Here is a 27,889-nt window from a genome sequence, read left to right on the forward strand (position 1 = left end):
TCCTACTTGGTTAATTTTACAAATGACAGGACCGCCTGCCTAAAGGGGATCCAGTCTTTAAAATGAGTCGAATACCGATTGGATAAATGGCCGACTGATCGCCTAGCCTGGAAACAGACAACCAGTCGTCCAGGGGCATAGGCGGCGTGACTAACTATCCGTACCTGTCTGCAACTATCGGCCATGTAAAACAGTCGGTATAGTGTGCAATTGGATATCAGAATATTCAATACTTATACAAATTTGAAGCAAAACAGAAATATTCATTAAAAGGAAGCCGGTCATTAAAGACCGACCAAATATTCAGAGCCCCGGCCCCCTGGCCGGGTAAATACAAACAAACGACACACATGCCGTGGAAAGAAGACATAAAGCTTAAGAAAGGGGCAGATCTTCAATATTAGCAGCTGCCGCCTGGTCAGCACTCTTTTTGCTGGACTCGGCTTCAGCTGCATCCTTCTTCCATGCATTACCCCCAAGCGGCACAAGCGCCACTACCGGCTGCTCCTCCTCCTCCAACGCCTCGTCCTCAGCAGCCGCCAGGATCTCTTGATTATATCTATCAAAACACTGGCGGTACGTTTTTTCCCAGGAGGCAAAGTCGGCATTGGGGAAGAGGCGGCCCCAAGTCATGCGCTGGATTTGAGCAGAGTCTTCCATCATCTCCTGGACCAGCTCTTTCTTTTCTTGCTCGGCCTTTTCCGAGAGCTCCTGAGTAAGACTCTTCTCCTGGGTCACCAGGCGTTCCTTAACAGCCGCCAAGGATTTCTCCAAGGTGTCGTATGAGGACATCTTTTGGCGAAGAGGTCTCAGCTCGGCCTTGAGATTGTTGATGGTCGCCTCCAGCTCGCTATTCCTCTTTTGGGCCACCTCTAACTGAGCCCGGATAGCGGCGGTAGCCTGCGCCTGATAATAAAGAATATCAATTGTCAGAACCTCATTTTGGGCAATTTGAAACATTGCCTTATCACAGTCAGAGGCGGCCATAGCTTTTGCAGCCTTTACCTCTTTGTTCTTCCTGTCAAGCGGCTTACGGAGGCCGTTTACTCGGAGCAGGGCCTAAGTAAAAAGGGGAACAGGCGTCAGTTTCCAAACAAAAAAAAAAAAAAAAAAAGAGGCGTCTTGGAATTCAAATACTCAAAAATATGTTAAGTATACCTCAGCAAGGACTCCTGCAATCCCGTCTAGGTCAAGGGTGCCGACACCCCTGACCGCCTCCCTTTCAGCTGGAGGAACGACCTTGATCATAGACTTGGCCACCTCGACCAAGTCAGGCTCCTGAGGGACGGCTGCATTAAGCATAGACAAACGGATTAGACCTAGTAAAGAAGGGAGCAAGTCTAAAATTTTCAAGGACAACTTCATACTTCTAGGCGGCCCGATTGGAGTTTTGGAAGGAGTTGCCGGCTGTTTCTCAGCCGCCGCATGTTTCCTGGCAGAACCAGGAGAGCTCGCAACAGTCGTCCTCCGGGCCTTGGAGTCCGACTGTTGGGAAGAAGAAGCTCTTGGAGCGCCCGTCTAAAAAAGAAGAAAAGAGTCAGTATATGCATAAACACAACTCCAAAAAGAGAGTGAAAGGTTCGAAGCCCACCAAGGGTGCCCCCTTGTTGGGGGAGTCGGTTGAAGACTGTTGCATGATGGAGGCCCGCAACATGGCCGCCGCAGTCTTGGAGGCGGTAATTTTGCTCATGGCGTCCGCTACAAAAACAAATGGCAAAGTTAATAAAAGTCATAACAGAAATGCATGGAACAACAGAGTATTCGACAGGCCGGCTACCTCTTGAGCACCGACTGCTGAGGCCACAGGCGGCCAAAAAGTACTCGTCGTAGAGCCATTTGAAGCTCGGGACACAGTGCAGGGGTACTTGCTCTCGTACCCCTGAAGTAGAGTTCACCTTCGACTCTACTTTGAAGAGTCCTTTATCTAGGATCTCTTTCTTAGCCTTGGGGGGAACAGGCGGCATGCTACGGCCGCCTGCAAGAAGGGGCGGATTCCTGTTCCACTTGTTGAAGCGCTTGTTCAGCTCTGTGTCTGAACTCTCAATGATAAGGAAGGTGCTCCGCCAGTCCTTCCATTTGTTTGCTTTACCTCTTGTCATGAGGTAGCCCCTGTGGCTCGTCAATTGATACCAGCCGATACCGCTTGCCTTAGGGGTCCGACTGAGGTAGTTCATGTGGGCGAAAGCCTCGAAGTTCGGCTCCACCCCGTGCAGTTCGCACCCGACCACATAGCCGAGTACGTTGACCCAGGAGTTCGGGGCTAAATGCCATAACCCCAACTCATACCCATCCAAGATCTGCTGAACAACCGGATGTAGTGGGAAGCGCAGCCCAGCCTTGATGGCCGCCTCACAGCAGCCAAAGAAGGCGCCATCATAACTAGTACCAGCCGGCCAGACGACTGTGTCTTCTGGATCCGGCACGAACACTAAAAAGCCGGGGCCCATTGTGTGGTTTACGATAAAGCTCCCCACTTTTTCTTGCATGGCCGTGATTAGGCGCCGAGGTACCTTGCAGTAGTAGGGGGTATTTTGCTCTCGGTGAGAGGCGGATGGCTCCGCCCAATTGTCCTTCTTCTCAACTGCGTGAGAAAGCCTCGCCTCTTGTAGGCGACTGTTTTTCTCTTCTGTGTCCAGAGAAGCATGGCTAGAAGAGCTAGACTCGGATTCGTCCTCTGACGAGTCCGAAGAGGACGACTCCTCCCCTCTCCCAGAGGGGCCCGCCTCCTCTCCTTTAAAAGGAGCAGGAGAGAATGTAGAATTGTCAGCTGTAAAATGGGAAGGGGTCACTTTGACTCCTCCCTCAGAACTGCCGGCTTTCAAGCCGCTTTGTTTCACTTCCACATCTGGCGCCTGGTCAGATGTTTCACTAATCGGCACCCGGTGGGAGGAGCCGTCTGAGTTCGAGATCCTAGCCGTCTTTTTTGTTCTGGCCATCATGTTCTGCATAGACACAGATATAGTCGGACTTTGTATAAAGGGCAAAGATGGGTCCAGAAAAGGGCAGACGACACTCCTAGTCCTAGATTCAGCCGTCCCCGGTGACCGGCTGATCGCTAACCTAGGTCGTGTCGTGTGCTTCCGTGATGCCATTTCAAAAAAGAATAAAGTAAAGAGAAAATTAAGAGTAAGAGAACCGACGGTTACCTGAACGAGTGACGATTGATGAAGTTCTGAAAATCCTTTGTAGTCGGCTTGTGAGAGCAGGCGGTAGGCAGAAAGGGTCCAAAATGTCAGAGCAAGTTCAGGGGTCCGAATGTTCTCTCACAAAGTTCTCAAGTGTGAAAATGACCGAAGGCAACACTCCCTTATATAGGCGAAGTGAGAAGGCGAAGGGTCACTTCCGGAATTCAAAATTTGGGCGGGAGAATCTCTCGGCCTTTCGCCGAGTGACACCTGTAGCAGGCCGTCGCCTGTTACAGGGCGACACCTGTCACAGGTAACACGTGACCAGTCACGTGCCACCTGTGAGGGGCAAATGATTAGGGGATTTTGCTCCCACCAATCGGAATGCGCCACGTGGGCCAATCAGGTCCTGCCAAGTGTCCCCCAGTTGGACCTCTAGGGGGGCTTGCCACGTGGCACACGCTTATTCGTCCACCCTGGACCTATTATGTCATGACACGTGGCATACTCCATGTCTAATGGAGAAGTCGGCCACCTAGGCCCAACTTCCGAGGGAAGCCTAATCAGCCCAAGGTTAACCTAAACCTAGGATTGGCACGTTTCCCGAGGTTATAAATACCCCCCTTAATCCTCATTAAGGGGGATTACGCAGATTACACACAATAAACACTCTCACCTAGAGAGACCCAATCACTTTAATTTCCGCATTAATTACTCCTTAATCAAGTACTAACTTGACCGTCGGAGGCGGATCTCCAATCATCCGGAGCATCCGTTTGTTTTGCAGGTACAGGCGTCCGGTTCCAGTCTCGGAATTGTAACTCTCCCGCAGGACATCAGAAAACCGCGAAACAAATACCTTTTAACATATTTATTTAACACAAAAAATTAAAACTTTCTTAAATTTAGAGCTAAACAAATACTTACGAAATATATTTGAATTTTTATACAAATAAAATAAAAAATAATTTAAAAATAAAACTAATCAATCAATTGCTTATGTTTTTTAAGAAACATTTTGTATCTTCTTAAGTGGGCATATGCTCAATGTAGTAGTATTTTTACTCCAAAATTGTCATTTTATTCTTTTTCCATGTTATCTATTCATATGCACAACCAAGTTCGGATGTAAGATAATCTTATATATAATTTAAGAAATATTTTCACGAGAAGCCTACAAAGCCCCAATGCTAAACTTCCATTCACTCCCTCCCAAACCTAAAATCCCTCCAACAATAATTTTATCTTATTTTAAAATTTAAATTTTAAAAAAAATTCTTAAATTAAACTATCAGTTACCTTAAAATTGCAAAACTACTCTAATATTTTTTTCTAAAAAACAAAAATTCTATTCTAAAAAAATTAAAAGAAAAAGATATATATATATATATATATATATATATATATATATATATATATATATAAAAGACACCTAAACATAACATTTATACTTTTTTTATTACTTTTTTCATAAAATAGGAAATTTTGTTAATTAATACCTTAAAAACGGGGCCTTTGTGAATTACTACCCCTAAAAAAAATTGTTAATTACTACCCTTAAACTTGATTAATACTATCGATTACTACCTTTTTCACTAATCAACTTAATTAAGCTCTAAATGACATCATTATCCGTCCAAATTGTAATTAGTGGCCTTTAAACCTTAATTAATTAAATAAACCCTTGAACCACCTCCGGCGACCCTCTTACAACCTCCGGTAGCTCCCCCTCCATGAAATCCACTTCCTCTCGGTCATCCCCCATAAAACCTACCCCCATCCTGTTCCCCCACCGTGAAAACCCATCGCAATTTCCGTCGAGCCCCTTACCCCAACTCATAAAATCTATCCCATCCCGTAACCAGGGGCGGTTCTGGGCCGGAGCGGGGTGTTCGACGGAACTGGGCCCCGAAATTTGAGGGGCCCCAAAATTCAAATATATGTAATTAAGTTGTACATAATATCACAAGATTATAGTTGGAGTATTGGTTATAACACTTATGCTTTGTGTACGAGACCTAGTTTCAAGCCTTGGGGCCAGCAATTTTTTTATTTTTTTGGGAAATAAAGTGTAGTAGTGTACAGCTGTATGTCAGTCAAATTCAATGTAGTGAATGAACTAAGTCACTTCTCTAGAATCCTCCGCCCAAACCTTTCCTCTTCTTCAATATTTTTCTCCAAAAAAACTTTCAATCTATCATTCAATTAATTCCAAGTCGTATATATCATTGAATTAATTTCACTCTATATTTCCAAAATTAATTTCACACTTAACTATTTTAACATCTTATTTTCAACATTTTTAATTTACTTTTTATTAGTATCTTCAATCATTCAATTAGCCCAAAAATATTTCATCTTCCAAAATAATTTTGCCCATATTAATTCATAATTTCAACGGTTAAATCTTCAATTTTAAGATGAAATTAATTATTAAACCGTTGTTAATCCCCCAAATTTTTCTATATATGCAATTTACTAGGTTTTTCAATTTTATAAATAAAAAAGAAATCTTTAAGATAATATTAATTCCAAAATTATTTGCAAGTACTGTGAGTATAGCTAGTAATTGGAAAAAATTTCATCACAAACCTCTTTGGAATCAACATTGGATATGGATACGCCGAATTTTTTTAAAAAGTTGAACAGGGCCCCAATTTTTTTTTGCAATTTTAGCCTCGGCACTGCCGTAACCTGAACCCTAATTGTTGCCTCTCCCTTCCCCCAGCCCCCGGAAACAACCCAATCACGTTATGGTGATGAGTTTCACAGTGGATTTCGTGGTTTCGTGGTTGAGGAACGAGACGAGTGTGTTTTGTGGTGGGGGATCGAGAGGGGAGTGGTTTTCACGGTGGTGGAGCAGCTGGAGGTGGTAAGGGGGTTGCCGGAGGTTTTGCAATTGTAATACTTTGTATTTTTATTATATTTATATAAATTAATTATTTTATTTATTTTATTTATTCAAAATGATTTATTTCATTTTAAAAAGAAATTATTTATTTAAATAAATGTAAGTGTGTATAAATAAAATAGATCATGAATCGAGGCAACAAAAGTATTTTTAATTAGATCAATCCTATTGAAGGAGTAGACCAACTTATTGGGAATTTAGGGGCCTAATAAGTTGGCCCAATGGGAGAATTTGTAAGGGAGTAGGAATTAATAATGGCAAAGTTGTAAATATAAGTTTTATTTTTAAAAGGAGAGTATAAATACTTTAAAATCTCAAGAATTTTCCAGACAAATCCATAATTGTCAGATTTTACAAAAATTCAAATATTTTCTCTTTATTTTCTCTCTCTTCTTTTTCCATTATTTTTCTTTTCTTTTTTCTCTTCTTTTCCCCTTAAAATCCCACGCACTCTCCTCTCTTTTTCTTCCTCCCCTTGCGCGGCCAACTTACTGGCGCCGCCACCACCACCGGCGGCAGCAATAGCGCCGCAGCCCAGCCGGCCGACGCCTCTCTCCTCTTTCGCACTACTACAAAATTGGCCAAAGAGACCGTATCAAAATGGCCAAATAGACTACCTTAGGGGTGGTCTCTAGCTCACGGGTCTCTTTGGCCTAAGAAACCATTTCAGCAAAAGTGGTCTCTTATTTTAAAAAGAGAGACCACTTATTTCAAATAAATGGTCTCAATTTTTTCAAAGAAAAAACTAAAACCACCTATTTCAAATAAATGGTCTTAGTTTTTCAAAAACTAAGATCACCTATTTCAGATAGATAGTCTCAGCTTGTCAAAAATTAAGACCACCTATTTCAAATAGATGGTCTCTTTCTTTTTTTATCTTGAAAAAAAATATATTATTCGTTTTTAATATATATAATTTCAATTAAACAAATACTATATACAATTTCCATATCATTTACAGTGAAAAACATACATGTAATTCATATTTGCAAAATTTTATACATTACTCAATACTCATACAACATACTCATTAATAATACAACAATCAATATTCTTGCAAAAAATTATACAAACCCCATACTAAAAAAAATACACATTGATGTTGTAATCCAAATTCGTTAAAAAAAAGCCTTCTTAATACTTAGTAGATCTGGTGCAGCAATCTTGCCAGCCGAACTACTCAACAAGCAGTCTTCTTCAATTACACTTTTTACCCTGAAATTTTTTCCAAAACATCTAAAGTTAACAAATAATTATAATAATAAACAAACAAACATTTGAATTAGCAATTAAATTTATAATTTCAGAAATAAAAAAGTGAAAATTAAAAGCTTAAATTGAAATCAAATAAAAAAACTAAAAAGACAAATTAAATTTTTTAAAACAAATTCAAAAGAATTTAAAATTTATCAAAAAAAAATTACATTAAAGAAAATAAACCAGAAATTTTAGATCTGATATCTTATATAATTGAAAATTAAAATGGAATTTAAAATGAAAATCACAAATTTCAGATCTAATATACAAGTAGTTGAGAGGTAAAATGAAAGTTAAAACGAAAATTAGAAATTCTTGATAGGATACAATCTGATTAAAACAAATCAAAAATCATCAAATTTAGATCATATAATATAAAGAAAAATAAAATATAAACCAAAATCAAATAATCCTGAAAATATAATAATCCCACAAATAGCAGAATGGCAAATTAAAGATTTAACACGTTCTAGCTGAATAAAGTAAAAAAAGAAAAATAAAACCAAATGACAAAAATCAATGAATAATTGGTGTAAAATCAGAATCTAAAATCAAATAACCCAGAAAATTGTAATATTTATATAAATAAGTGTAGATCTCTTGTGAGCGTCTAGTGAGGCGAAGTGAGAAGGAATGACCGGCGAGCTGCCGCCACTGGTGGAGCAACTGTGAGAGCGAGTGAGTGAAGTCGCGAGCAACCGCCTGGAGTTGTGATGGTGAGAGTTTCGCCGGATTCGAGCGTCGGAAGCACCGTCAAAGGCGGCAGAGACTCGAGATCGGCAAACTTCAACATTTGGTTAGGGATTATGTGAAACCTAACGCCGTGAACGTAGGAGTGACCTCCTTGGAAGATGGAGGAGTTGTCGACGGCGAATATTGTCATGTTTTGGAGAGTGACAAGCTCGACTTACTTGACACGCATTACGAGAGCGAGGAAGCTGGAGCCGCTCAATTGGAGTCAGATTCCGACATCGACGAGCATCATCTGAGTTAAAGCGATAAAAGGTGAGAGATAAAGGAGAGAGAGTGACATCATCTGTAATACCTCGTATTTTCATACGTATTTTCCTAATTAATTAATTAGGAATTATTTTATAAAAAGGGTATTTTAGTAAATTTATTATTTGAAGCCAAAATAATATTTGAATTATGGCGCCAAAAGTATTTTGAAAACTAATCATTATTTTGGATAAGATTTATTATCCATTTATGCTATTTTAAAAACCGGATTATTTACATATTTCGGATATTTTAATTAAAGCAAAATAATATTTTAATTAATTAATTATTATGGCCGAAATTACCTAATAACTAGCTAGGATTTTCGGATTTTCCATGTATGGAAATCAGATTTTTCTTGGTTATTTATTGGTAAATAATTGGAATTTATTAATTAATTATTTAATTATTATTTTATATTAATTATACAATTATTTTATTCCTAAAAACCAAGCAAATTATTCCTAAACATATCTAGAGGAATCCGAAAATTAGAGCTATGGTAAGCTCCATATTTTTGGCCCTCATGAAATTTTTTGGGGGAATTTAATTGGTAAAATTATATTTTTAATTATCTCCCAAAATCTCCTATTTTCTTTATTCTAATTCTCCATCTTTTTAATATCCAATCATCATATTTTCTTGCCATTCATTCTTCTTAATTATTCCCCAAGTAATTCCAATTTTCTTAATATTTTTCATGACATACATACTTTCCATATTCAATTACACACAATCTCTTTAATATCAAAACTTTCTTTAAATCTTAACTCACTTCTCCAAGTAATCCCTTAAACCCTACTTACCATAATTCTTCTTATATTTTCCTACCATAATTCATACACATGCTAGCCTATAAATACCCCTTTAATTCATGATCAAACCTCACACAAAATTCTCATATTACTCTCTCAAAACCTCTAATTAATTCCTTGTTCTTTTTCCTCTTTTCTTGCGCCAACCACCATCACCTCCGACCACCTCCCACCACCGCCGCCACCGACCACCACCGGAAGCAACCACCTGCCGTCATGCTGCTGCCCTTGCCGCACCTCCTCCTTCCTCTCCTCCTTGGTTTCTTATTTTTCTTCTCCTTTTTCTCTTATTATTATTATTATTATTATTATTATTATTATTATTATTATTATTATTATTATTATTATGGGAGATTTATATAAAAATTATTATGAGTAGTTTTAAAATCAGATTTTAATAATGTTTATGTTGAAATGTTGAATTAATTTAAAAGGTTCATGTACATATAGTTGGGAGGGTTTAATTTAATTATTTGTGATTATTTGTTAACCTTATATTAATTAAGGTTATATTTATTTGTAGGGTGTTTTTGATCAAGCTACTTGAGGGTTCTTTTGAGTTGTTTTTGGCTAAGCAAGGATCAAGGTACGTTAGGTGGCTAGGTACCTTGAAAGTGATCGATTTGAATGAACATGTTTGAATGATTTATGTTGCTTGAATTAAATTGACTTGAATTATGGTTTATGAAATAAAAGTATGTTTAAAAGATTGGTTTTAATAATTAAATTGGAGTATTGATTTTTATAACATGTTTTGATTAATTTATTATTCATGTTTAAAAAGGATTGATTTTGAAAGCATGTTGGGTTTATTAAAAAAAGGTTTGGATTATTATGGGTGTAGTAGCAAATTAGCCCCAACACTTTTATTGCAGGTGTAAAGTAACCCCATAACTTTTACTTGTAGCAAATTAACCCCACAACTTAATATAATTGTGCAATCAAAACCTATTCATCAAATTTGAGCAAAATCACATTAAAATATATAAATTTCATAAAATATACTCCAATAAAAGACAAAAAAAAGTTAAAAAAAAATTAAATACATCCAAAATATTGTGCATATACATTATCATACATATTAAATACATACTACAAAATATAGAAATTATCGACACTGAAATATGACAAAGGGCGAAAAAATTAACGGAATTTAGCAAACCATCATACTTGATTAATCTCTTCAATTGCTCACATTTAATTGAAATGGTAAGAAATATAACGCATGTATAATACTCTTAATGCTTATTATTAATACAAAAAATTAGCATGTTTTGATGAATTTATTGTTAAATAATGATGCTCAGATGTACGTTGCACGATATGTTAAGTTTTGGGGTCCATTTGCTATAATTAAAAGTTAAGGGGGTAATTTGAACATAGAGTTAAAGTCTTGGTGCTAATTTGTTATATTTCTCGGATTGTTATTATTAAAGGTTGAATTATTGGATTTAAAAGAGAATTTATTGAATCATTGATTTTTTATTATTTATGCTTTATAAGCATGTTGGTAATCCCACTATGAGGATTTGGTATATTGATAAGGCCTTGGATTTTCTATGGCCTGGTCTTTCCTCAAGAATAGCCTTGTAACATAAGGATAATAGCTTGGGGGGTGTGCACACTTGGGAGAGGAATTGGTTTAATTGGTTTATTATGAGGAATTGGTTTTAAAATAATTGGAATTGGTTTTATTGATTATTGAGATTGGAATATTGAGAATTAGGTTTTGAATCATGAGTTTGGAATTATTGGATTAATTATTGGAATTGATTTCAAAAGCATGTTTACAAATAAATTGAGTTTAATTATCTTGCACTTACTGTACTTAGCATATTTTGCTAATCCGTACTTTTTATTTTGTTTTGGTTCGCCCTGTTTACCATAATGGTAAGCATTGTTGCTTATTTTCAGGTTGAAGTCAATAATTGATGCATTGGAGTCCCGGGATTGGTTTCACTAAATTAGGAATCTTGGTCTTTGTATCTATTTTTGAGTACTCATAACATTGGTTACTATTTATGGTTATTATTAATAAAGAAGAGTATTGAAGTTTCCGCTGCAAAGTTTTGTTTTGTTTAGTAAGTTGAGTAGCCTTGCGTAATCACGCAGCGGTAATACGCCTAAATATATCTCTACAGTATAATTATACATATTATACTAGTATTTCCGTATAGAAAGATTTGGGGGTGTTACATCATCCTATCCATTGAGCAGGAGTACGGCGAAAGGTGAGAGATGAAGCCTTGGAGGCCATGGATGATGACGTGGTCACTGATGAAGAGGTTTGGATGAGTGATTCGGCACCGTTGATGAAGATTTTGGTGGAATTTGCGGCGGAGGTGAAAAGATAAAGAGAGAAAGGAGAGAGAGAAAGGCGACGGGGTATGGGTTTTGAGGAAATGAAATATTAAAAAAAAGGAGAGACCACTTCTCCTAAATAAATGGTTTTTCTTTTATAATTTATTTAATTAAGAAGAAGGAGAGACCACTTATTTAAAATAGATGGTATTTGGTACATTTTCATCTCTTTAAGATTATACATAAGAGACCATTTATTTGAAATATTTGGTCTCTTGAATCCAAGAGACCACATATTTATTTAAATGGTCTCTTAGTTAAGGTCTTTTTGAGCATTTTTGTAGTAGTGTCGGTTTGTGTTAAAAAAAATAACTTCTTTATTCCTAAAATTAATTTTATTGATTTATTGTTTTAAAGGCATGGTTTTTAATTATGTTTTGGTGTTGATTTTGGGATTTTGATATTGCTAATTTATTAATATAAATTTCATATTTTTATTTTATTAAAAAACCCAAAATATAAATCCTAGAAATTGGGGATTTTATATAATTGGTTAATGATTGAGGCTAGGTTGTTGTTCTTGATTAATTCATGGTCTAATCATGTTTTTGATGAGTTTAAAGCCTTCAATTAAAGCTGGAATTTATTTACACACACTACTTTTTATTTATTGAGTTAGGGTTTGATTATCCATAAAAGGAAAAAAGGTTTTAATGATTTTATATGATTTCCTAGTCTAAAAGTGATGTTTTATACTAAATAAGTATGCTGGAATTAAATTTGAAGTCATTAAAATCAAGTATTTTTGAGAGGATTTAAAGTACCCATTTAAGAAAAGGTTTTATGGCTTTTATATCATTAAAAGGGGTTAATTAGTATGGTTTAAATATTATTATAGCTGTTGGAAAATTGTGAGAAAAGTGGATTAATTATAGTTATGCATTTTTAATTGTAGGAAGTTTCGAACTAGGTGATTTCTAGCAATTTTGACCGAGTTTAGGCGCTATTTAAGATACGTATGTGCACACAAATATTTGTGTATGCGTAGTTGTAGACACCTAAAAATGTCTCCCCAAAACCAAACCCGATGATGAAATACCTTTCACCGCCATTATTGGTCGGGTTGAGTATTTAATCTTGGAGTGCTTAAATCCATGTTTCCATTTCATAAACCAACCCAATTCCTAGACAATTTCCCCAAACCATAACTTATTTTCCTATTTTCGTGCCAGTAAACCCAAAATAATTCATTTCGTGTCCTTTAAAATCATTCATTTCGTGTTCTTTTTATAAAATCGTTCAATCCAGTTTATTTTGGTCCATAATATGGGTCCATTGATTGAATAGTTGGATGGGTATTTAAAAGAGCTTTCCAACGATGTATTATAAGCCCAAATCCGAGTTATAACGAATAAGTTATGGCCAAAATATTAAACTGAGCCCAAACCGAACCTAAGCCACCTTACCTACGACCCAATGATCATGTGGAGGGTCAAAATTATTTAATCCCATTCCTAAACCAATTAGGATTAATTAGAAGATTCTATAAGTTTCTAAAAGATCCTAATTATTCTTTTGAAAAGATAAGATTAAAGAGTTTGAAATTGAATACAACTCCTTTTTTTTGAAAGTCCTAATTTTATTCGAATTAAAAAACGTTCAAAGATAGACAGATATTATTTTCGTGCCTCATAGTTTTTATCCAATTTTTGTATGTTTGGATATCCCTTGAAATTATTTTTCCAATGATATATTATAATATCAATTCCGAGCTATAACGGAAAAGATATGAATAAAATGTCAAACTCTATCTAAAACTGATACCGTCTCACTATTTCGGCCATATCTTTTGTTCTAAAAAATATTTTAATCTTATTCTAATTGGGTTAGAAATTATACTTCAAGAGCCTTCCAACGATATCTTATTCATCTCATTCCGATTTTTGGATCAAAAGATATGATAAAAACAAAACCGCAAAAACTGCAGTCTATCGAGTTTTATTCCGATTTAATTCGGATCTTATCTTAATTCTTCGACTCATCTTTTTATTTTTTTCTCTATAAATAGAGGTCATATCACCCCCTTTTCAATAATCAAGAAGCTTGATCACAAAATGATTATCTTCTTCCTCTTTAGCCTAAACACTAGCCTCCCCATTTTTTCACTATTTCTTCATTTAAGCACTCCAAGGAGTCCATACAATACCTGAAGTTCTATATTTTAACCAAGGCGTGAAAGGTATAATTAACTGAGGGTTTGGACCAAATCAAATCTATATTTATTTAATTTAATTTCCATTTGATTTATATTTTTTTTTATTGAAGTTACTAACAGTTTATTCATGATGTAGCAATTCAAGGAAGCGCGGAAAGTGAGTAATTAATCACTTGATTACTCTTATTTTTATTCTTGTTGCTAGTATCATGATTAGGTTTATTTATTATTTGATTTTACTAACTCTATTATTATTAAATTGCTTCCAATATTAATGTTTATTCTATTATTTTTACAATCACTATATTACATGTTTAAAGGGAATATGTAATTGAAAATTACGCCTAATAAGATAATTTGGATAACCGGTTTAGGTTCCTTTTTAATCTTGTTATTAAATCAAGTGATCACAATATTTTAGAATTATATGTTGCATTAATATTAAACCAATTTAGCTTAATAATAGTTTGGAGCAAATTGAATATTTTGTTTGTATGTCTTTGAGATCACAGGAATCACTTTTCACTATAAGAATCGAGTAGAGGCCAATACGGGCGAATGTGACTCCATGACTCACTTCGTACCATCATCCCCGATCCTCCTTTCGTGGTTCCAAACCATATGGAGTTAGTAATCTCATGGATTATGAATGGGGTATAACCTTCACGGGTCAATCGTTGTTGCCTATCGTTGTCCCTTAATCGTGGTTGCCTTTTATGATCCGTGAACGGTTTACAAGTTCCTTAAAAATTTGTTGGCGGCTCCCTACTTTACTTGTCCCTAATCGTATTATGTCAATTCCCACTTCCTATGAGTGCTAAGCATATTCACAACATGCTTTTAACGTAGGCGCACTTCGAGCGACGCCTACAGTGGTGTCATGCTAGGATTGTGATTTGTGCTTGAAGTGATGAATTAGTAGCATGTTTGGTTGATTATATGCTTGGAATTGATGTTGGATGAACATGAATTATTATGCAAGCATGTGAATATGATATTTGAAGCATGCTACAAGTTGAATATATGTGAATCATAAAAGTATGTTTAATTTTCTTTTTGAGTATCAAGGAAGCATGAAAATAATAAGCAAGGTTTTTATATGTTTAAAAGAGCTATAATTAGAATTATTGAACATGATGCATGAATTTTATTCTCACCCATTTATTATTGGTGTTGAGTTAAGGAAGTTAGTTTCTCTATTTGCTCACTCAAGTAAGTTGAGATTGAGTCAAGAAATTAAAGTTTATTAGTGCATTCTATGCACCAAGGTAGTAATCGTGCAATTTTGTGCACAAAACTAGGCAAGGAACCTTAATTAAAATAAATAGTATGTGCTCACCAATTAACTCAAGAATTAATCGGAAGTATGTATGTGTTGATTATTATTTTGTTTATTCTTAATTAATTGGTTGGATTCTTCATGTGTTAAATTGCTAAATCACGTAAAGTGTTAGAGGATACACACCAAAACTCTTGGAACGTATACACCTTGAGTATGAACATATGGGGGGAGTTATGGGGTTTTATATTTAACCATAGCTTCTACAGGAGTACATGACACTGTACTTTATTTTATTATTATTTATGCGCTGTATGTGTGACATAGTAGGTGCTAATTAAGGTAGCTCCCTGGTTGGAAGCTCCATTTTAATGGGCTATATTTTAAGGAAGGAAACTCATTCGATGCGTAATCCAAAGCTATTAATTAAATAATTAATATTGCTAGTTATGAGTCAAAGGTAAGTTGAATGTGATTGTATGGAAAGCATGTTCTGTAACTGTAGGGAATAATTTCAAGCGTTAATCCCCTTGCTTGAACCCCACTGTGATCATACACTTAAGAACGGTGGCGTCCAAAAGGGAAGAAGATAGAGCAAAAGAGTCGCCAACAAGTTTTAGGAACTTGTAAACCGTTCACAGGGTGAAGGTTACACCCCTTAACGATCCAAGAGATCTTCAACTCCAAAAGGTCTAGAATCAAATAAGGGTTCGGGGATGAAGGTACAAATCCAACCTAAAAGAGATTGAACCTGCCCTAATAATAGGCCTCTACTTTATTCAGATCGTATTCATGTGCGCTTTCTAATTAACATACAATCAATAAGATTAACCCTAAACCTGTTTATCTATGTTGGTTGAATATAATGCACATATAAATCTATATTGGCGATCACTTGAATTATAACCATAATTAACCTAACAAGATTATTAAATATCTTATTAAGCGTGATTACAAGTACAAATTCCCTTTAAACATGCAATAAAAGGTGTGATCAAGCAATAAAAATAAATAATAAGCAACATAATAATAATCATCATAACAACAATCATATTAATCATAATAATAATCACGTTAATCATAATAATAATAATTATAGCAATAATAAAATTATAATCATAATTAAAACAATTATAAAAATAATCATAAATCATGTTAAAGCATAATAAAAATAGCAAGATCCTAGGTATGATACTAACAAGATTAATAACAAACCCTAGCATGTCACTAAGCAATAAAAATCAAACCTTTAACCCTAACATGATACTAGCAATCATAAATATTAGGAAGAACATAAAAGGCATCGTACTTTTAATCATACTTAGTATTAAAATTACCCTAGACATGATACTAGGAATCATAATAACAATTTAAACATGATTTCTACATTATAACATCAATAAAAATCATTAAAGTACTTACTTTGATGCCTCATAACTCTTTCTAATAACAAAATACACACGTTAGTAACTTCAAGGAAAATAATAATCAAACAATTAAATTAAATAATTAAATAGAGATTTGGGACCAAACCCTCAGAAATTAAACCTTTCACGTCTAAGGAGAAGGCAACTTCGAATATGGCTAGGTGTTTCTAGATCTAATGAATGCGGAATTTTGTATGTGAAAAGCAAGTTTAGAGAAGGAGAGACGGTGAATGATTAGAAGAGAATGCGAGAATTGATGATTGCGAATGAAAACTGGTTGTAGGTGAATATAATTGAAAACTGATTGTTGATGATTGAAAACGGAGTTTTTAATACGTTATTTATAGAGAAAATCAGCCAAAAAGATAAAATATCAAAACAGAGCATCTGGCGCACCTAAAACAGAGCTAGCGCCAACACCAGCTTATTGGCGTCAGGCGCCAACATTAGCGCCAAGCGCCAGGTGCTAACCCTGTTTTTGACGCGTTTTCTAAAATCAGATAAATTTTTCCGTACAGGAGGCTAAAATCGTATCTTTTCCTCATAAATGTTCTTTGATTTTAATTAAAACTCTTAAAAGTCAACAAAAGTCAATTTATCAATGCTAATTGAATTAGGAATGAAAAGAACCTTCTAGAAGAATCTAGAAGACTAAAACTATTCCTAATTGCATTAGGAATGATAAATCATATTAGGCCCTCCCCAAGATCATTGGGCCGCATATAAGGCTCAAACCGGACTCAGTTTAGTAAATTGGCCATAACTTCCTCAATATTCATTGGAATTGGGCTCATAATATATCGTTGGAAAGCTCTTGTCAAGCCCCATCCAACTACACTTCTATTGGACCCATATCATGGACCAACCAAACTGGATTGGCTGTTTTCTTAAAATAAGTTTTCAAAAACAGAGAAATGAGGAAAGAAATTAAAACTTTCCGCAACACTAAACTTTCCACACTTTCGCTTCATTCGATTATGGTTCGACGCGAAAGATACTCATCACTGGGTTTGGTTTTGGAGAGACACAAATGGGTGTCTACAGTTACTATTCTTATTGATATGATATTCATGTTAGTGTGGTGCATATGTACTCAGCTTTTGCTGATTCATACTTTTGTGTTTGTGTTTGATTTTCCTTTAGTTGGCCCTACTATGTCCCATTTATATGGTGAGTAGGGGGTTGAATTAACGGGGAAGTAACAGGTACTTGAAGCATGAAGAGCATGATGGGAAAGAGTGCCGAGAGTTACTTGTTATGCTTTCCTAGTTTGATGTTTTGAATTATTTAATATGGACGAACCTTGATGAAAGTTGGATTTTTAAAAGGGTTGTGTTGGAATGGTTCAAATTTGTGATTTAATTATTTTTATTTTGTTTTGAGGTTGTGAAATCAAGTTTTATTTTAAAAGTTGGTTTTTAATTTAGACTTCCGCTGTGTGACTTTGAAAAATAGCCTTAGTCGTTATCACGGTGGCTGTAATATTTTGGATATTTCCTTAAAATATTTTTAAATAGAAAAAAGGAGTAATTTAAAATAAGGGAATTTCCGGTGTATTACAACAATGGCGTTGTGGAGCTGGTGTAAGGGTTTATTTAATTAATAAAGGTTTAAAAGCTATTTATTACAATTTGGACGGATAATGATATCCTTAAGAGATTAATTAGGTTGATTAAGAAAAAAGGTAGCAGTTGCTAGAATTAATCGATTTTAGGGTTGTAATTAATAACTTTTTTTAGAGGAAGTAATTTACAAAAACCTCATTTTAAGGTAGTATTTGACAAATTTTCCTACAAAAATATACTGTTACCTCCTAAACCTGCTAATTGGCAGTATCCAATAAGGAAAAAAAGAAATGTAATGCATATCATAGTCATTTTCCAATCTAAGCAAATCTTTTTCACATAATATTTCAGATTCTTAAAAGTACGTATTTATAATTTTTTTAAATTTCACTAAACTCTTCTACCTTCCATAAAAAATAAAATACATAATTTTAAGCACTGTTTGGCTAAACTATAAATTTACTATTTCATAAAATTAACGAATTTTAGTGCCATCTTCCATGTTTGCCTTAGGTCAAGTAATTATATGTTTGTTTAAGTAATCATTCGTTTAAGTAGTCATCTATCTTTGAGGTAAGTTTGATTATTTTCAAGAAATTGATTATACAAAGATATTGGTTTAGGCTAAATTTGCAGGTATTGTTTATTGTTTGATCACAACTGACATCATCACTTCTATTGTATTGGAACTCAATGTAAATTACATGTCTTTTTTTTTTTTTTTTTTATTATTATTTTTTTTTTATAAATGGAAGTAGCATTATCTTTACAAAGGTAATCGTTGTTGTTATTATTATTATTATTATTATTATTATTATTATTATTATTATTATTATTATTATTATTATTCATTGTACAAAATTATTGCAATCCTTGGCAAATTGACTTTTCATCTTTAGGATGAATGAAATTGGATTTATTTGATAAATTTAATCATCATTTGCATTACTTGGTAGTATTATGTGATCCGAGAATGGTGTATGCACCAACACACAGATGAAAAAAAATAAAATAAAGATATCACACTATTATCATCTCTCAAATGATAATTCCCAAATTTTATAAAATTTACATGAATACAAGTGATATTTTAATTTGTAGGAGATATATATGATTATTAATAATAATGGAAAATTAATCTAAAACTACATTTGGTAATTCTTCATAGTTAGACATATCTTAATAATAATTGAAAACTTATCTAAATTTGCATTTCGTTGTTCCTCATAATAATTAGATAATCAAGATCCCTTACAAAACTTAAATTGTTATTCTATGTCAAGATTTTTTTTCTTTAGTGATTAATAGTCTATTATATTTCATTTTACTCCTTTCTTCTAAAGTTTCTAATTTAGAGTTTTATCACCATCAATCTATCAACTAATTGACTTCGGTCAAATCTTTGTTGGAGTTTCTCTATGTATACCACTTGCTTATAGCTTGATTTGATTTTAAAGGTGTTGTGTTCTTGATCTTCATATGATTGATTATTTTGTTAGTGATATTCCTTTCGTAGTTTGAATTTTGTGATTGAGAAATTGACAATTGATAAGTCTATTTTATATATATTTTATTCTCTGTCCCACAGTCATATTTGTGCTTATTTTAGCTCTACGGAGCTATTTTTATTACTAATATGCATTTTCTAGTGTTTTTGTAGAGTTGGTATTATTTTGTAGGAATTTGCAGAATCATGACGATTTTCGAGCTTATTGAGCCACTACGAAAGTATTGGAGTTTGATCGTATTTTATGACCGTATATTTTAAGTCCAAGGCCGAGTTAGAGAAATTTAGTTCGGTGAATAAGGGCTCGATACGTCCAAGATTTCACAAGTCATTATTACTATGGACCAACCAAGGAAAGAAATTGGGCCAAATAATTAAATAGCTCAAGCGTACAAATCCAAGCTTGCAAGAAAGTTATTGGGCTTCAATCTCTGAGCTTCAACGTGGGTCCAATCAAGCGGATCAAAGCAAACTCGGGCCGCTGATCTTGTTATTTGAGATTTCGTAATTGGGTAGGAAAGCAAAAAGTCGGTGGACTTGATTTGCTTATAGGAGGAGTTTGAGTTGGAGTTGGAGTAGATGTTTGATTCCTCAAAAATTATCCTTTAGTTTTTAGTCTTAGTCTAGTTTTGTTTAGTATTAGTTTTAGTTTTTAATTTAGTTTTCTTTTCTCTTTCTCTCTCTAAATTTTCTCTCTCTTCTCTTAATTAAACTCTTAGTTACTTTTTCTCTTGTTTCTCTCTCTAAACTCTTAGTTTATGCAATTTTATATTTCCTTGTTTTGGTACTATCTCTTCTCTCCTTTATTACTTATTTTCTTTGCTTTAATCTTAATCATGTCTCCTTTAATTGCTTTGTTTAGTATAGTTTTAATTATGCACGAGTAGTTTAATTCTAGGGTTGTAGAATTCCATAAATAATATGAAGGGGTAATTTATTGTTGTTGATTATCAATGCTTGATTAATTTTCTATTGATTGATTTAATGCTCTGCAACTAGATTAGCGTTGGTCTTTTATGTATGAGTTTAGAAATATTAATTCGAGATTCGAGAGATGAGAATTGATATTTAGGCTTAGTTTCAATAGGCAAGTTAATTTATAAATGGTTAAGTCGAGATTCGAGAGATGAGATTTAATACCGGTAGATTAATTCTGTGATTGTACTACGTAGTGAAAGCCCTTTATAATCTGATTAATTGATGCATTGATGATTGATTATTATGTTTTACCCTGGAATGTTATTTATTGGTGAACCTATGCCCTAGGCCTTTATTCATTGATTTCTCTTTACTCTTAATCTCCGTAGTTTAATTTCCTATTCATATTATTAATTTGATACTTAATAATTTAGATTGCTTTAATTAATTAGGAATAGAAAGACTAGTTTCCTTGTGGATTCGACCCTACTTCCCTATCTGCATTAGTTAGAGGATTTAGGAATTACTTTTGATTGGGTGATACGACTTAAGCCTGTCAACAATAATATTATACTCTCTTTAAACATTAACATAATAACACAGAGTAACCTCTTATAACATTAAATGGGTAAGCCTTATAATACTAGCGGGTAACCACTATAATGCTGAATGGGTAATCCTATCACTCTGACAAGTAACTACCATAAAAGCTATATCAAAATCAAATTTCCCACATTATAAATATAATTTTATTATTAGATTTTTTTAATATCTTTTATATCGTGCAATTTGCACTGGTACACTGTAGTTATCATAATTTGATTTTTTTTTAAATTTTCTTAACTTACACAAATATTTTTTATAATAATAATAATTATTAAAAATAAAAAATAAAAAAGTCTTAAACTTTTTAATGTAAAAAATGTCTTTTGAAATTTCACAAGGTAAATTAATTTAAAGCTATTGTGCGGGTATTTTTTTAATAATTATTATATATGTATATATGTACATATATATATATATATACATATATATATATGTACATATATACATATATATATGTACATATATATACATATATATATATATATATATATATATATACATATATATATATATATATATATATACATATATATATATACATACATATATATATATATATACATACATATATATATATATATATTATGTATAAAATTAATTAGTAAATTATGGATGAAATAATATTGGAAAATTCTCAGCGGTAGCATCCAATTTTTTTTTTTTTTTTTTTTTTTATTTTTTTATTTTTAAAAGAACATGTTTTACACTTATACCCTTACATAAAGGTCTGTCCTTTGGAATTCCTCCCTGATTTCCATCCTTTCGATTTTCCCCTTTTTAAAACCCTAATTTCTCTAATTCATCTTCAACATGTGAATTTCGCACCTCTCTCTCTCTCTCTCTCTCTCTCTCTCTCTCTCTCATTTCATGGCTAAGTCTGGTTCTTCGTTTGTATTTATGCGACTTATTACTATGGACGACAAGATTGCTTGGGTGAAGCATGTTTCCTGCAATTGTGTTCCTCCTAAAGTGGCTGCTGTCAAGGTTTCAAAAACCACGAAAAATCCAAGAAGGCTATTCTTAAAATGCAGGGATTGCAATTATTTTTCTTGGCTTAGGGAAGAGGATATTGTCAAGGTTGGGGAGGAATTGGAAGTTGAACAAGGTCCAAATGCTGCTGTGAAGAATAAAGTAGAAGAAGTAGCAAATTTTTTCAAAATTGTTGCCTAATGGCACTCATTCTGTATTTTGTGTTGTTGTTTGTAAGTGATGTATGCAATATTGTGTACTTGGCTTTATGCTTTATGAATGTAAGCAATGATCTTTAACGATGAAAAAAAATAACCGAAATTTTCTGAAATGCTTTCAATTGTTGCAATACATTACTCAAACATATTCCAAAAAAAAAACATCATGACTTATATAAGATCAGGACTTAAAACTTATCTTAGCAATTTCATATCATTGCTCATAAAAAGCTGATGTTCAAATAACAGTAAATTAAAAAATTAAAAAAAAATTTTAAAAACACTTGTCCTGCACAACTTCTACTGTCATGATCTAATTACACATAAACTTCTAAACTGGTTGGGAGGCAGAAATACCCTTCTTGGCTCTCTTTGAAACTCTAGTTGGCTGTGATGTGGAAGCAACTGTAGGTGTCCACCGTGCGAGTCGTGCGAGCTGGGTTAGGGTTAGGTGGGTCGCGGGTTGGGGTTTCATGACACATGGCACGACACACGTAGGGTAGGGTGGGCCGGGTCGTGGGTTGGGTCGGAGAAGTTGGACACACCAGGGTTAGGTTCGTGGGTTAGACGAGTCGTGGGTGGGTCGAGCTGGGTTTGTGGGTTAGACGGATCGTGGGTGGGTCGAGCTGGGTTTGTGGGTTAGACGGGTCATGGGTGGGTCGAGCTAGGTTCGTGGGTTAGACGGGTCAAGGTGGGTTAGTGAGTTAGGGTGGGTCGAAGGGTGGGTTAGTGGGTTAGGGTCGGGTGGGTTTGTGGGTTAGGTGGGTTAGGGTCGGGTGGGTTAGTGGGTTAGGGTCGGGTGGGTTTGTGGGTTAGGTGGGTTAGGGTCGGGTGGGTTTGTGGGTTAGGGTCGGGTGGGTTCGTGGGTTAGGGTCGGGTGGGTTGTGTGGTGTTTTAATTTTTACAAAATTAACAATTTGATGGCTTGCTCTTAATTAAGATGCCTACGTATCCTTATATTATAAAATAAGGAATCAAAGCCAGCGTAGTTCTTATATTGTACTTCTTTTGAAATTTGGGGGGGGGGGGCTTGGACCTATCTTTAGAAAACTAAAATTTAATTTTGCAATTAAATTGTAATTTTCGAAAAATAAGTTGCCTACGTATCCCGAAAGAATCAAAGCCCACGTAGTTCTTAGCGTACCTGATTTAGACTTTTCTAGCCACCCATGTTTGTTGCATCATCATCCCCGGAAGCTGCATCATCCGTTGACGACTCCAATATCATCACAGGATCATCTTCATCGTCTTCGTCTTCCTTTAAACCTTGAGTTCTTCTTTCAGCTTGATCCCAATCTTTCTTACAAACACAAATTTGAATGCTTTCCGGAGTTAAGCGAGATCTTTTTTCATCTAACACTCTTCTACCTGCACTAAAAGCAGACTCGGAAGCAACAGATGAAGCGGGAACTGCAAGTATATCTTTTGCAATTCTCGCCAATATAGGAAAACTTTTTTTATGTTCTTGCCACCATTTTATAATTTGAAAGTTGTTGTTGGTCTCATGTTGATATGACAAATAATCATTAATAGCAAGTGTTGAAGAAGATGATGATGAGAATGATGTAGATGCTTTGTGTTTTTTTTTCATAACTTTATCAAGAAAACCAAATCTAGAATCAGAAGTGCTAGTAGTAGTTGGTGTTGCCAAATCAAAACCATAAATAGATGCATAATGATCATAAAGGTCTCCCAAAACAGATTTGCATTTGTTAATATATTCACTAACATCATAATCGATACTTAAACTTGTATAATAAAATTCTAAAAGATTTTCCAAACCTTCAGCTTTGACACCGGGGTCAAGAATAGCAGCAATTCCATAAATGATTGGAAATTCACTAAAATAAGTATGCCACTTACGTTTCATGCTATCAAGAACGGGACGAAGTCCATCAATCTTCATATGCTCTTCGATGGTGTGAACAACTTTAACACACTCAATTATGACTAAATGAACGTTAGGCTCATAAATATAAGAGAAAATATGAGTTGCACTATCAAAAGCATTTAAAACATCACGAACAAAAGAAGCATTAGTCCAATGACTTTCGGTTATTAACTCAGTAGGATCAACACGAGTCTCATTGTAAAGTTGGGTCAAAATATCACGATACTTTATAGCATCACTCAACAACTTGAAAGTAGAATTCCAACGGGTAGGGGTATCAATAGACCATTGTCTTTTCTTAAGACCTCTCTCTTTACACATAGCTATGTACTTTCTTCTAACTGACTGAGTAATCCTAATCCATTTTATAACTGTTCTAATTGGGTTTAGCAATGGTTGCAACTCAGCGAGACCCTCTTGAACAGACAAATTCAAAATATGAGCACAACATCTAACATGCAAGAGACTACCACCCAACAACAAATTCAACTCGGAGTCATTTTTCAAATAGTCAATACACTTTGTGTTTGCAGTTGCATTATCAAGAGACAAAGAAAAAACTTTATTATTCAAGTGAAATTCTTTTAAACAATCCAAAATACGAACTTTGATGTTAAAACCGGTATGCCTTTCTTCCATAGCTTGAAAACATAGTATACGTTTTTGAATAAACCAATCATCATCCACCCAATGAGAAGTAATGCAAAGAAAAGGTTCGCCAAAACTAGAAGTCCATGTATCACTTGTAAAACTAACATGACCATCAAAAGTACGAAATAATTCAATCAAACCACTCCTATACTTATAATAAGAAGTTTGTGTATAACGTCTTAGGGTATTTCGGGGGACACGAGTAAATGCAGGTTGTAATGCAACTTTATTAAAATGCTCAACGTTTGCATTTTCACCGTAACTAAAAGGGTATTCATTAGCAATAACTAAAGTACTCATTTCATCAATCATTATATCTTTATTATAAATGAAAGGTGTACCTCCGCCGGGTTGGTTCATGTATCCACCCAATTGTGTTTGGACGCCACCCCCCGAAGGACGGGGGCCATTTTCGAACAAGTCGTGTTTATTTTGCAAATGCCGACTCAAGGTTCCGGTTCCATCTCCCGTTTTCCAATTATATGACTTGACATTTGCACCTAGCGCCTTGCAAACTAGGCATGTACACGTGAACCTCTTTGGTTGACCAGGTTGCCATCCCGGGGGTGTGACCTCAACTCGTTCAAAATGTTTCCACACCCAAGAAAAATGTGCTCGACCTCTACTTTCACCGCCACCACCTTTCATAAATCAAATTATTAAAATTAATTTTTAAATGCTATTCATGAAAATAAGCTTTTAAATTTTAAATATTTTAATTATACTTATTTAAACGCATTTTTCATGGTAATTAACTAATTGTAAATCATAGAAAATTGGAAACTAAACTAACTTTATAATCATTAATAATAGTTTTTTTAAATATTCATAACAATAAAAATTTAATTAGAAATTACCTTGAGATGAAGGTTGAGATGTTGGTTGCGATGGAGGTGGCATAGTTGAACTTGATGATTGGTGGGACTCGTGGGAGAAATGTTGTGGTGGAGACGTTTGAATATTTTGCCTATCTCCTAAACCATAATCTCCATATTCATTGACAAATTGGTTTAAATTTTCCGTATTAATTTCATACGAAAAATTTGCACCACCACTCCTTTGGCTACCACTTCGACCACCACTTTGACTCCTTCCCATTCCTCCTCTTGAGCTCATTTTTTTTTTGTATGATTACTAATTATAATATGGAGAAGAACTTTTTTTTTTTAGAATCTTAAGAATACTAATAATAATATTAAGGAGATTTTTTTTAACAAAAATATAACTCTATATAACACTTGAGAATTTGAGAACAATAAGAATTTTTAAGTAAGAGAGAAAGAAAGCTTGAATTTGTGTGGAAATTTGAGTGAAATGGAATTGGTATTTATAGGAAAAATAGAATGGATGATCATACACTTAAAAAACTAGCCGTTAGATACAAAAAACTAGCCGTTAGATACAAAAAACTAGCCGTTTTTTTTTTAAAATGGATGTTAGGCCGTGCGGGTCGTGCGGGTTGTGCGGGCCGTGCGGGTTGTGCGGGCCGTGCGGGTTGTGCCGGCCGTGCGGGTTGGGTGGGTCATGCGTGCGGGTTGGGTGGGTCATGCGTGCGGGTTAGGTGGGTTGGCTCGTGCGGGTTGGGTGGGTCATTCGTGCGGGTGGGCCGTGCGGGCTGGGTTGTGCCAGGTGGGTCGGGTTAGGTGGGTTCACGGGCTAGGTGTGTCGAATTAAATGAGTCAAAACGGGTTGTGCGATTTGGGTCGAATCAAACGGGTTAAACTGAGCTGGGTTGAAATGGGTTGTGTCGAAAATTTTGGACCCCTTGACACAACCCGGATTAAATCCGAGCTGTGACGGGCTGTGCCGGATTGAAACCGGGTCGGACCCACGTGACCCACCAGCCGTGCGAGTTAGGGTGGGCTGGGTCCAACCCGGCCCACTGGCCACCTCTAACTGTAGTTAGGTCAGGTTGAGACAGAGAAACACCTTTCTTTGGCTTATGAGGTTGCTTATCTTTTGCTACTCTGCTGCCATACTTGCTTTCTCTTTTCCAGTTAATCCTCCTTGGCATGTATGCATATTATGGCCAAAGTTGCCACACTTGCTGCATCTAATAATAGTCTTAGATCTCTTCCCTTTTTCCTGTTCACCTTCCCCCCTCCTTCTATTTCTTGCTGGCCGACCAATTCCTCTTTGCATAGGTGGGGTTAATTTCTCGATAGGTGTTATCTGGCCACTGCTCTACATTAGGGATGGACTTAATATTGTTCTTGTAAGTTATCTTGTACCTTCTAACTGAGTACCATTCGCTCACATACTTGTGAGGATCATTATTAGAGTGATAAATAACCCTCATTGTATGTTTACATGGCAAACCAGATATCTGCCATGCATTATAAGCACATGTCTTCTCCCTTAAGTTCACTGGCAGAACATATTTTCCATCTAAGACCTCAAACTCACCATGTCCAAACAACAAGCATTTGTAAGTTCTAGGCTCTTTGCTAATAACCTGGAGTCTCTAGAAGATATTTGGACACAGATTATCCCTCCAACTCTGACATTGTTCCTTTCTTGTTGCCATTCTCACCATAATAAGCCTTCTAACACTTGCACCATCAAAGACTTAACTATGTTAATGGTGTATATAACAATAAAGCCTCTTAAGTTAATGAAAATACCTTCAAGCAAAGTAAGCACAGGTGTAGACCCCTAATTTTGGCCTCTTGTCTCGAAAGGAAGTGCGATGATGTTAAAAAAATCCGTTCTTCATGTTAGATCAAAGTTGAAATATTTATGGACTATGAAAAGAATTATGAAGTAAGTTGAAACTCATATTTGAGACCAAGTTTCTTAGATCCTTGTTCGATTACTAATTAAGCTCAAAACATGTTCATACATGTTTAAACTTGATTAATAACGGACCCAAATGCGTCAAATGCAATGATTGGATCCAATGGAACCTACATTGTTGAAAACCGAGCCAAATAGATAAACCAACCATCAAATTCCCATAGAAAGCCTATACATATGGATATCCCTTTCAAATATCTTTCCAACGGTATATTATAAGCCCAATTCCGAGCCAAAACAAAGAAGTTATGATCAAAACACTAAACCGGGCCCAAAACCGACATCCTTGCACTCCAACGGCCATAACTTTTGATCCATAACATATTTTCCAACGGCATTGGAAAGTAGACATTCAGAGCTTTCCAATAATATCTCACACGCCTTAATCCGACTTCGCAATAAAAAGTTATGGAAGTTTTCAAAACGCGTTTTCGTATAA

Source organism: Chenopodium quinoa, unplaced genomic scaffold (assembly GCF_001683475.1).
Source record: "Chenopodium quinoa cultivar QQ74 unplaced genomic scaffold, ASM168347v1, whole genome shotgun sequence".
Lineage (NCBI taxonomy): Eukaryota > Viridiplantae > Streptophyta > Magnoliopsida > Caryophyllales > Amaranthaceae > Chenopodium > Chenopodium quinoa.